Here is a 13052-nt window from a genome sequence, read left to right on the forward strand (position 1 = left end):
GCAGTAAAACTTTCGATTTCTTACATACAGACAGGAAGAAATCGACGCGTATTTAGTGTATTGGTTTGATTTTTACTGCCCATAAAAGCACAAGAGTCCCTTATTGAAAAACAGCAAACCGAGAAAGCCGCTGTTCTAGATTTACATTTTCATTGAGACTTATGAGTGGGACAACCATGTTTTGGTATTTTTTTTCGATATTTTCTGAACAAACCTGGTAATCTTATTTGTGCATAGTGATTCAGTGGTGATACAGAATACAATCCAGCAGATAACAAAAATCCATATGGGACTCTTGTGCTTTTATGGGCAGTGTAAATATATATAATTTTACTTATGTATACTAGAAAACTTACCAGTTTTTAATACCTTGTACGTTTTTCCTATACCATATTTACGTCTAATTCAATCCGTAACCTGGGGCCGCTGAGAGGGGGATGGGGACTGGGGTGTTTCCCCCTGGTCCCGGAGTGCTGAAGGGGGCCCGGATTTTTAACAGAAACTGAAATTTTGACAAATAATTTTCGACAAAAATTTATTTGAGAATGCAATTAAAAATTCCATATCTTGTGTATGAGGTAACTAGAATAGCGAAAATTCTAAACTACTGCATATTTGATATCAACTATGTTTATACCAACCTAATTCTCGCATCGAAACAAGATCAGACTCGAGCGGGCATAGCGGTATTTGTACATTGAATGTCATGTTCGCAGCTCACCTGGTTCGAATCCCAACCCCGCACACAGGAATAGAGATTTTTTATAGGAAAATTTCTAACCTTAATGAAGAAGCGAATGACCTTAAGGTTAAAATGTCTATAATCGAAAATAAAATATGATCAGACTTGTAAGGGTTAAACAATTAAATGGTTTGATTAGAAGTCATGAGGTTGTCTTCAAATTTCGCCAATATGAAATCGATTTTTTTTGTTTATTGAATTTCCATGCTTCGCTGGATTAGTATCGAAAGTAATTATTGAAAGAAAAAAAACCCTGCTTAGGGTTGCCACATCCGTTTTTGGAGGCGAATTCCGTTCAGGTAAATCCGAATTCGCCCGGAAGAATCCATTGGATTATTTTGCAATTTTGCGTTGCCCTTTTCTTTACCAGGAATCGTCCAGCACACAGTCCTCATAAACATCATCCTCGGGTTGCAGGCCCTAATTGTTAAGGAGGGCCCCTCTTGGCGTTGACAAATATTATTTTAAAAGTGCCATTTGAGTTTACTTTACCCCATTGAACCTTCGCTTAATGGATCATTGTTCCTCACAAAGATTCTCGAAAGAAACTGAAGTGTGATTTCACCTCCCCCCCGTTTTTGTTTACTGAGGAGCAGAGCAAAGCTCGCTCGGGTTATCCGTCACAGCGAAGGTGGCTGGTGCTTTTAGATTCTTTGTAGGAAGGAAGGATAGCGTAGTACTACACCCAAATACATACATCGACAAAACTGTTAACAAATGCAAAAACATACAACTAAATGTGAACGGCACAGAAAGGTGGAGTGCTTTAGCAAAACATTACACTCTACGGTGAATGTAAAGAAAATAAGATATTTTCCTTCCTAGTGCTACGAGCTGCATAAGAAATAAAACAGTGCCTATTTATTTGTTTATATGTTTTATACAATAACAAGCAATGGAAGCGCTCTAAACTTCTGTCGAGTGATCACTTTAATTCGAAATTGTAATTGATGTCCATGTGTCTCTTGAAGTCTATCCCCTGCTCAGTAAAACTCTGCTGGTGAAAGTACCACTAGAGGCGGTCATCAAAAACTCTTGATATACCTAAATAATTCGACGTTAATCCAAAAATTTAAAATTTAATATATTTGGTTTTGAATTTTATGTGTCATGGAGCATGAAGAGAAGATCTCTCAGTTCACAATCTTGCAGCTGCCAATGATTCTAAATTGTGTTTGACTGATTTCGAGGAGAAAATTTAACTCTGCTACCAAACTAAATCAACTAGTTAGCAAGATTAGCTAACTAATGTAGCAAGTTAAATCCGCATACAAAATCTGTTCATTTTGGAGGAGTGTGCGTGAGATTTTGAATGTCGCTTCCTGAACGTAACGATTTTATTTTTATTTTTGAACTATTTACTAGAAATCAGTTACACCATTCTTGTAAATTATTTTAAGGTGTGCTAACACACCAACACAAATAAAGAATAAATCGTGTTTTTATAGGATTATGAATGTTTTCGAAACCATCATAGCGTAAAATCCAACCCCAACCCTTATTTGAAATTTGATCCATGTTTCTCATTTTTTTCTCTTCATTTTTACATGGATTTTTTTTTATTTTGTTAAAATTTCATTTACCTATTTCTGTGGATTGTATTTGTATTTCTACGATTTTAAGATTCTGCTTTTTAATCTATTTCCACATTTTTATTTTATCCATCTTTTTACGTTCCTTACTTTTGCTTTTTTCTATTGCTATCCATATCACTTACTTTAATTTATAGTTTTTTCTCGGTTATTTCATTTTATTCGCAATTTTTCGAGAAATTTCTGCTTTCTTTATTTTATAGAATTTGTCTATTTAGTATATTTATTCTTCTTTTTTCTATTTCCGTTTTTTCATATTTTTTTGCATTTCCATGAGCAATTTTACTTATTCAAATTCATTCCAATTTGTCTTATTGTTTAATTTTTGCCTTTCTCCTATTTTCTTCCTTATGTTTTAAGCTTTCCGTTTTTCGTAGTTTTATTTTTTCCCATTGATCGTTTAATATAACTTTATTTATTTCTTATACCTTTTTCTTAAGATTTTATTCGTTTTTGTTATTTCTTTATTGTTTCCATTTAACCTATTTTGAAATTACTTTTTCTGGTGATTATTTTCTTGTACGTGTACATTGAATTTTTTTCCTAAAAAACATTTGATTTTTTTCAGCACTATGCGCACTTTTTCTTAATTTTACATTTAGTACGTTGTTTGAATTTATTTCAAATTTCATTTCTAGTGTTCTTCTATTCTTTAAATACTTTAATCCATTTTATTCATTTTCTTCGTGTTAATTTCTCCATTTTTTGTGTTTCTATAGTATACCATGTTGGCTTTTTCCTACTATTTTTGTTTTCCATTTTGTCTGTTTGCTCCGTTTTTGTTCATTATCCAATTTTCTTTATTTTTTCGTCTTTTCATCATTCAACTTTACCAGTTTTTCAAAATTTTCCGGTTCGTCCACTTATTTTAATTTCTCTATGGTTATTTTATTCTTGTCTTTTATACATACTCCTCTAATTATATGCATTCTAAACGTTTTATTTACTTTTTCAATTGCTTTAAATATGTCTTGCTTTAAATTATAAATAAATTTTATTATTCTTGATTTATCGAGTTTTTCAGTTTTATGCATTTTTTATATTAATGTTTGTATTCTTTTTAGTAGTTTTCTTTCATTTTCATTGATTCTTAAAATTTTTCCTACTTTCTTATCGATTTTTCATTATTTTCAACATTTGTTCAATAATGTTCGAATATGTTTTTCTAATTTCCTATTTTCTTTTATCAATTTTTTATAGTTTTTGTTTTGGTTTTTCTCGATTAAACATTTTTTAACAATTGACATTAATTTGTTTATTTGGTTAATTTTGTTGTTTTTAGCTCTTTTTTACATTCTTTTAATATTTAGTTTTCCTATTGTTTTACATTTCTTACAAAAGAAATGTATAGGATTCGCTCAAACTTTGAAAATCTTTTCCGAGGCCCGGAGGGCCGAGTCTCATATACCAATCGACTCAGCTCGACAAATTGAGACAATGTCTGTATGTGTGTGTGTGTGTATGTATGTATGTACAAAATGTCATGTAATTATTTCAGCAATGGCTGAACCGATCTCAATGAAATTAGTTTCAAATGAAAGGCCTAACGTTGCCATTTGACACTATTATTTTTGATTTTCGATATGTTGTTTACTTTCTGAGATATGGGCGATTTTGTCAAAACACGGCAGGTTTTTTGCAAATAACTTTCGAACAAAACAATATCGTCCCACAAACTGCACATAAATAGAAAGCTTGTAAAAATACCTTTCTAACAAGCTATAGATTGTCCAAATCCGTGCACGAGTGGCGGAAATATTAAACATTTTGTATTTCTAGTCCTCGCATACCAATTTCCACTAATTAAAAATGAGATTCTTTCATACAGAGTATTCCTTTACTGGTGTTTTAGGGGCAAAACTAAACCGATTTTGAATATCGGGGTATGAAAACACATCTACGTGATTCAAGGAATTCGATGTTGGGAACATTTTGTGAATTACCTTTATAATAAATGAACTATTTCTCAAAAATCAATATATAAGTTCACTTCAAAGACAAAATAATGTGTTGATAAAGAAACAGTGAGTTCTAGTATTTATTCCTTGAATTAGGCATTGCGTTCAATCATGAGGTAAATGTTGGATGGTATATCAATACACAGATCAACAAGTAATTCATCTAGTAGTGAGATAAAAGATTTCTAATATAATTATAGTTGTCGCGTCAACTAAAGCGAGTATATGTTTGAAGCCCAAAAATCTAGCGAAAATTTAGCTCTTTTGCAAGATTTAGGTTATACTGGTTATGGCGCAAAAATTACTACTTACATTATTTATGATAAGAATGTAAGAATCAATATATCATAATAATATACCTACAAAAATAATGTCACTGCATTAACCATCATTTGCCATTCCTCACAAGCCCCCCCTCCATCTCTCTCTCTCTATCTCTCTCTCTCTTTCTCTCTATCTCTCTCTCTCTTTCTCTCTCTTCTATCGCATCTATCTAGCTATTTCTGTATCCATTTCTAAGTTGTGTGATAAGATCTTCTGCCAATCTGAAATATTTATTCATTGTAATTGCGAAGGTTTGAGAAAACAAAATAATTTTTTGTTGTATTTTTTGTATTTGGGCTCACTGGTAACCGACGACAATGATAACAGCAGAGAAATTCAGAGACGGATCTTTGCGGGAAATCGTGCCTACTTTGCCGCACGAAGTTGATTATCTTCAAGACGCTGATTAGATCGGTGGTCCTCTACGGCCACGAAACCTGGACTGTGCTCGTGGAGGACCAACGCGTCCTTGGAGTTTTCGAACGAAAGGTGTTGCGTACCATTTATGGTGGCGTGCAGATGGAAGACGGAACGTTGCGCAGGCGAATGAACCATGAGTTGTATCAGTTGCACATTCGTTGTATTGGTACGAACTTTCATGAAAAATAACGGATCAAAAACCAAAAATACCCACAAATTAGATCCAGGAAAAGAAGTCTCCCAAAGTACCCACTATCGATGGGGGATGCAACTACAATGTGTCTTCTAACTTATCGTCGTCCATATTTGGATATACTGAGTAGTTTGAACCATTTCTTTTTCACAGTATTGGTCTGTATATGACTTATTTATCCATATTTCCTGCACGAGAATTCCGAACGAAACAATATGAAAGCTATAAGGATGAATGGAAAGAGACTGCATTGCAATCAACTGAATGCACGGCTTTTATGCTACCGACATAGTCTAGACATTTCACACTATTTACTTCAATGCAAATAAAAACTTTGAAATATTTACCTGTCTCATTCATAAATCGCATTCTCCCTGTCGTTCTCTGTTCAAGGGGCTTGAAAGCACAAGTGACCTTGTCTCACTTTAATATATTCAATTGCGCGTAAAAATACTGGACCAGTAAATTCTATTCTGTACATAAATCTTTTTTTCGGGAATATGTGACCAAAAAGTAAACTTCGAATTCCAAAGCAAATTGAACGTTCCAGATTCCTGATAATTAATTAAGGTCCAACAATAAAGTAGAAACACCAGATAATCTTAAAACGACGCCGTCAAGTAAAGAAGCATGAAAACAAAAAGAAAAAAACCAAAAAAGATGGAAGCCCTAGAAAGTCTATTGCATATTTATTAGCCTTTTCTCAGAAGATGGGATTTTCAAAAACATTTCAAAACTTTCTGATGCAATGGTTCTCAAATTCGTACAATCCGGTTTATTCATTTTCTTTATCCAAAAATGTTTTTAGATTCAAATATATGACCGTTACATTTTAATTAATTATTTCATTCCGCATCTTTTTATTCGTTTTGTTCATCTGCGTTCATTTTACTTATTTTATTCGTTTCATTCTTTGGATTCACTCTGATCAGTTTATTCTTTTTGTGCATTTTACTCATATCATTCATTTAACTTATTTTATTCATTGTTTTCATTGTATGCATTTTATTCATTTTTTCCAGTTTATTCATTTTGTTCAGTTTCTTCATATTAATAATCTGACTACTTTTTCAGTTTTAATCATTTATACAAATAATTTATTTGATGCAATTTATTTCTTTATATTAATTTTTAACCTTTTACCATTGTTCAATTTTTCATTTTAACCAATGCATTTAATTCTGCTCATTTTCTTCTTTTTATCCATTTTATCACTTCAGCTCATTTTGTTTATTTGATTCGTTTGTTTTATTTATGCATTTCATTTATTTTTTACTATATTCATTTTGTTAATCCATTCTTTTTATTCATTTGATCCATTTCATTAATTTGATTCATTGTATTCACTGGATGAATTAAATCAATTTGATTCATTTAATTCATTTGATTAATTTGATTAATTTGATTCATGTGATTCATCTGATTCATATGATTCATTTGATTCATTTGATTCATATGACTCATTTGATTCATTTGATTCATTTGATTCATTTGATTCATTTGATTCATTTGATTTATTTGATTCATTTGATTTATTTGATTCATTTGATTCATTTGATTCATTTGATTCATTTGATTCATTTGATTCATTTGATTCATTTGATTCATTTGATTCATTTGATTCATTTGATTCATTTGATTCATTTGATTCATTTGATTCATTTGATTCATTTGATTCATTTGATTCATTTGATTCATTTAATTCATTTGATTCATTTGATTCTCTTGATTCATTTGATTGTGTGATTCATTTGATTCATTTTATTCATATCTTTAATTTTATGCATTTCATGTTCAGTCATTCGTTTTATTTCATTCAATTTGTTAGTTTGAGTCAATTTATTGTATTAGTCTTATAACTATTTCTAAATATAATCTTAATTTTTACGTAATAACCTAATCTAATTTGATTCGTGTATATTATAATTTTGATTTACATTAATTTTTCTACTCATTTTATGAATTTAAAAACCTATTGTTTCATTTTTTGCTTTACTTTTTTATTTCGGTCGTTTTGTTGATTTCTTTAATTTATTCAGTTTATTCGAGATTTTATTCGTGCAAGACTAGACACTGTTTTCATCCCACCTCTAGTTGAGTGCCTACTTCTCGTGAGTTCTGCAAACTAATTCAATAGTGAAATGTGTTAGAAATGTCTCATTTCACTGCTAGGTGGATTAAATCGGTTTTTTTTATCTTTTGCCGTTGATCGCCGTTTAGATATGTTTAATTTTTGTAATTACTACATTTTTAATCCTTCCATTTCCGTACTTTTATAAATACTATTGACAAAAATACGCTTTTCAAAGTCACCAAAACTGTCGAAAAGGTATTAAAAAAAACTTCTAAAGTATAAAAAGCTCTACGTTTTTTCTTCATTGGCATCACTGACAACTAGAGAAAAAAACTGGTACATAAATATGAAATTTCAGTGTACTATACATAATATCAGTGAACTCCAATGGATTTCAAACATTAAATTTTTTGTACTCAGGCAATACACAGTGGTGGTGCCCGTACGTTGGACCCCCCTGGCCCGTATTTTCTCTCTGCGGCCCTGGTAGTACCCATATTTCCTGGAGATTACCAAAGGAGCTGTAATTGGAGAAAGAGCTGACGCTATCTAGAAGTATCAATTTTTCTCAATAATATGTGATACGTGTATATATAACCCTTTTATGTCCAACTGTTTTCTAGTGCATGTAGGGTTTCAAAACTTTTTTTCCTTGAAAGCTGCGGGATCAAGAAACACGAAAACCTTTTTTGATAAAGATAGATGCTTCCCTCGCAGTGCTAGAAGTTGGTCTATTTTTACCTTCCAATGCTCAATGCAATTTTCCTAGAATATTTACAATAGTTTAATTGCGTCGAAAACGTAGCCAAACACAGTTGCCATGCGATGTTCACACTACAGAGTTAAAAAATGTTATAATAATTAGCAACAAGAAAAATGTCATCAAGATAGCGTTAAAACACGTTTTAACTCGTAGTGTGAACGTAGTAGGGGAACCCGGGGCTATTAAGACAGTGGGGGTAATTCTGACCCCCTCAATTTCTCAGAAAGTCGTAAGAGACCTCCGTCCAACTAACAAATTTGATTCGTTAGTTGGACCGACTGATATATGTCAAAAACTCTCCAAAGGAGACGTTAGGAGTGTAATTGCATCTATTCACATCTCTAATAATTGTCAGATTGATTGTCAAATTAAATTTGACATAAGATTTTGACATTCAGATGCTTTTTAGTTGGACAATGGTCCAACTAGCGGAGGTCCAACTAAAAAGCGGTCCAGTTAAAAAATTCCAATCAGCGAATCTCGCTTGTATTGAATTTTTAGTTGATACGACTTCCAGTTCCGGAGTTACGAGTTTAAAAGTGTGACCGCGCAGAATTTTTTGCCTGTCTCATATAGAAATCACTCTGAATATCGTCAATCTAATCCCGGCCTAATATGTCAGTCCAATAGCGTTTGTGCATTTTAACAGGGTCGTAGCTAGGGGTGTACAGAGAGGGGTTACACCTCCTCTCCCTCACTGGTCATTACCCCTTGCAATTCCCCTTAAATCACCCCTCAATGCACCCCCCCTGCCCTTCAATGTCAGTTTCTTTCTCCGAACAGCCTAGATAAGCCGTGTAGTGTCGGTAGTGGTTGTTTCAACCGGCTAAGAATTACACTGCGGACTACCTTTTCCGGTGCTAAAAACCCACCAAACAGGGAACCTCCATTCCATAGTGTTATGCGACCCGTGCTATGGGTAAAATTGTTAAGGGGGTTTAAAATATACCCAATAGCGAACGGAGCCTGGGAAGCAGCGATGCCAGATTTACAGACATGTCTGTATTTTACAGACTTTTGATGGTCTCCTACAGACGTAATCAGAAATCTACAGACTTTTAAAAGATTAACAGTGTTTAACAAAATTGCACTAGAATAATTTGATCCGAATACGAGTGATTCCTTCAGAACAGTTCACTAATTTCAAGCTACTTTTAAAGTTATAACCTTGTGTAAATGGGATTTACACAACCATGTACAGACTTTTACAGACATTTTAATTATTCTTCTACAGACATTCCACAAAAACATGTGGCATCGCTGCTGGGAAGAGCTGGGCGAACTCCCCAGTATGCTGCATTACGCAGCGGAACGTTCACTCTACGCACCGAAGTTTTTTCGCCGATGATCCGCTTAATTTTTTCGAATTTTTGTTGGCTGGGGGTTTGCTGAGACTCTCGGCTGGTGGTAGTTCGGTGAAGTTTTGCTGGGGTTCGATTATCAAATTTCGATGTGTACAGACGAACCTGCCCAGAGGCCGTGTGGTGTTCGGCCAAGAATTGAAGCACTGGGTTCCTGCTCCTATATCGTAGGAGGCGACTGAAAGTAGGAGTCTCTATGTCAAGATGTGCCTAGGACTTAATGACTGGAGGGTCTAAAAATGCTAGTCGCGCGGAGCATTTTGGTTTTTGTGTTATGCGAATCCCTAACACAGTGGACCATTATTTTCTTCGCAAATCGTGGGAATCAAATGATCGTGTTCCATTTAAACCTGATATGGATCGCTATATGCGTTAACATCCCAACTTGCTTGGTGTCCACTAGTTGTTGTGCAATATATGTTGGAAATGAAATGTATAGTTCTCAAGTCAACAATGGTTAGAATAGCACAAATCAATCTACAGCATAAATGTACAGCAACTATGAATTTATCTCTACTCCTGCAGGAAGGTAAAGCTTCCATAGCATTGGTCCAAGAACCATATTTCCATAAAGGAAACTTCTATTTTGGAAAGTTACTTAACACTGCCTTCATTGCTTACAACAAGACAAACAAAAATATATATATTGTTCAGCATATCTACCGCATAACGAGTCATCTCCTTCTGATGATTTCAAAAGCGTTGTATCATATTATAGCAGAAATGGGCTTCCGCTCATTGCCGGCAGTGATGCGAATGCTCATCACATCATTTGGGGCAGCTCAGACTTCAATCTGAGAGGCCCTAAACTGATGGAGTACATAAGTAGTACAAATCTTCAAATTCTGAATGTGGGAAACCGACCAACTTTTGCGAGGTCTGGGAGAGAGGAGGTGTTAGACGCTTTGCTCTGATAGAATTTTGCATGAGCTGGGAAATTGGCAGGTTCAAAATGAAACTGAACCGTCTCTATCCGATCATAAATATTTTTTTTTTTGATCATTTTGATGTCGTCTTCAATGTGGTAACATATCGTAATCCCAACTCTACAAACTGCGACCTCTTTTTGGAAAAGTGGGCGACTAAATTTCTTGGACATTTTCCAACAATTAGTCTACTTGACGACTTAGATGACGTAGTGGATACGACAAACTCATTCATAGTAGCATCCTACGAAGAAGCTTGTCTACTTCGTATTGTTAAAACGATTAGGGGAACCCCTTGGTGGAGGGCTGAGATTGAAAGAATGAAGAAGGATATGAGAAGAGCTTAGAACCGGCGTCAGGTCAGCACGTAGTGCATATAAGAAATGTCTTAGATCTGCAAAGTAGGCTGACTGGCAAAACCTTTCCACTAATGTCTCCAGTCTGATGGAGGCTAGCAGATTAAATAAAATTATCTAAAAATCGAAAGATAAAATTCCTTAAAAACCAGAGATGGTGTTTATGTGATGAACGAAAAAGATGTTCTTAATTGTCTCTTCGACGCACACTGGATGAATGTATCGATCCGGAGCTGAACAATGTTCACAGATCTCATTCTGGTGATTCGGACTCGTGGACGTTAGCACGCACATTGGTTACCACTGAATCGGTCAAGTGGGCAGTTGACAGCTTTGCTCCATACAAATCACTCGGAGAAGATGGAATACTTCCCGTGCTACTGCAAAAGGGATTTGATATTCTCAAACATCTCTTGAAAAAGATTACGCTTGCCAGTCTTGCTACCGAGTATATCCCGAAAGCATGGCAAGAAATAACTGCTAGATTTATTCCCAAAGGGTGGCGCTCAAGCTATGAAGAAGCCAAGAGTCTTAGGCTTAAGTTTTTTTCTTCTGAATGCTTTGGAACGGATAATCGATCATCACATCAGGAACGTTGGTTTAGTTGAATATCCGCTGAACAAAATGCAATATGCATGTCAGTGTGGGAACTCCACGATCACTCTGCTTCACTATGTTGTTTACAACATTGAGCAAGCCTTCTCGCTCAAGCAATCTAGCTTGGATGTATTCCTAGATATTGAGGGTGCTTTTGACAATGTGTCCTTCCAGTCTATTCTGGAAGCGACGCACGGTCATGGGATATCTGCATGTATCTCGGGTTGGATAAACGCAATGCTTAGTAACCGCATTCTTTGCTTTTCACTGCGACAGGCTGAGATACGGAAGTTGAGTATTTGCGGTTGTCCTCAGGGCGGCGTTCTGTCACCTTTGTTATGGAACTTGGTAGCCGACGGCTTGTTGAAGAAACTCAATGAGCTTGGATTTGCAACCTACGGGTTTGCTGATGATTACCAAATACTAATTACTGGACTTTGCATCGGAACAATCTTTGACTTAATGCAACAAGAATTAAGAGCTGTCGAATAGTGGTGTTGACAAGTTAAATTATCAGTTAACCCAAGCAAAACTTCAATGGCTCTTTTCACGAAGAAGCGAATAACAACCGGGGTTCGTCCCTTGCAGTTCTTTGATTCTGAGCTACTGTGTGCAGATCAAGTCAAATTCGTTGGAGTTATATTGGATTCCAAACTGAATTGGTCTGCTCACATTGAGTTCAGGCCTTTGGGCAGTGTAGGCGAACTTTTGGAAAGACCTGGGGTCTCAGACCTAAATACATCTGTTGTATTTACACGACAATTGTACGTCCAATACTGTCATACGGATGCCTTGTGTGGTGGCAGAGGGGACAGCAGTGATGACAGTCTAGTCAAAGCTAAACCATCTGCAAAGAATGGCGTTCATGGCGTTGACTGGTGCTTTCACCACAACTCCGACTGTCGCTCTTGAGTCACTTCTAAATATCAAACCATTACACATACACCTTAAACAAGAAGCCCTATCATGTGCATACATACTGCAGGTTACTGGGCTTTGGAACAGTAACCATGTTGATCTCGTTACCAGGCATACAGGTCACAAATGGTTGCATGGGGTAAAGATATTCTTGCACCCAGCGATATTACACTCACATGTAGTTTTCCTTACAGGACATTCCATATGAAGATTCCCTCTCGAGAGGATTGGTTGTCTGGCTATATGGAAAGACGACAACAAACGCAAGTGTTTTATTACACTTACGGTTCTCTGATGGAGGGACGTGCTGGTGCTGGTGTTTACACACCAAATTTTTTTTTCGCTGAAGGCCAGCAAAATTTTCATCAGCTGAAAGTTTCTGCAATGCAAGATGCCGAAAAGCCGGCAATTTGAATTGAACCTGTTTGACAGAATCGATTTGCTGAAAATTCAGTTATTCAAATTGTCAAATTGACAGCACAATTGCCGGATTCTCAGCATTCCGGGCTGGATTGCTGTAATTCCGGTAATTGCGCTATTAATTTGACAATTTGACTTACTGAATTTTCAGCAAAGCGAATCTGTTAAACAGGTTCAATTCAAATTGCCGATTTTTCGGCATCTTGCATTGCTGAAACTTTCAGCTGATGAAAATTCAGCAAAATTTTGCTGAAATCGATATCCAAATTTTGGTCAAAGCTATAAACTTCTGCTCCGATAGTCAGGCCCTTAGCTCAGACAAATCACGGTCCAAGCTAGTGATCGCGTGCCGAACCCAAATCGAAGAAATAAGCATTGTCAACACTATCTACCTTGGGTGCCCGGACA

At 35.4% G+C, this 13052-nt stretch overlaps 1 protein-coding gene across 1 annotated transcript in view; it reads left to right on the forward strand.

Annotated features, from left to right (window-relative positions):
- Positions 1-13052, forward strand: part of LOC131684842 (protein tipE) — a 118182-nt gene that overhangs the window by 69044 nt on the left and 36086 nt on the right. The gene's annotated exons all lie outside the window — the stretch shown is intronic.

The sequence above is a fragment of the Topomyia yanbarensis genome, chromosome 2 (assembly GCF_030247195.1).
Source record: "Topomyia yanbarensis strain Yona2022 chromosome 2, ASM3024719v1, whole genome shotgun sequence".
Taxonomy (NCBI): Eukaryota; Metazoa; Arthropoda; class Insecta; order Diptera; family Culicidae; genus Topomyia; species Topomyia yanbarensis.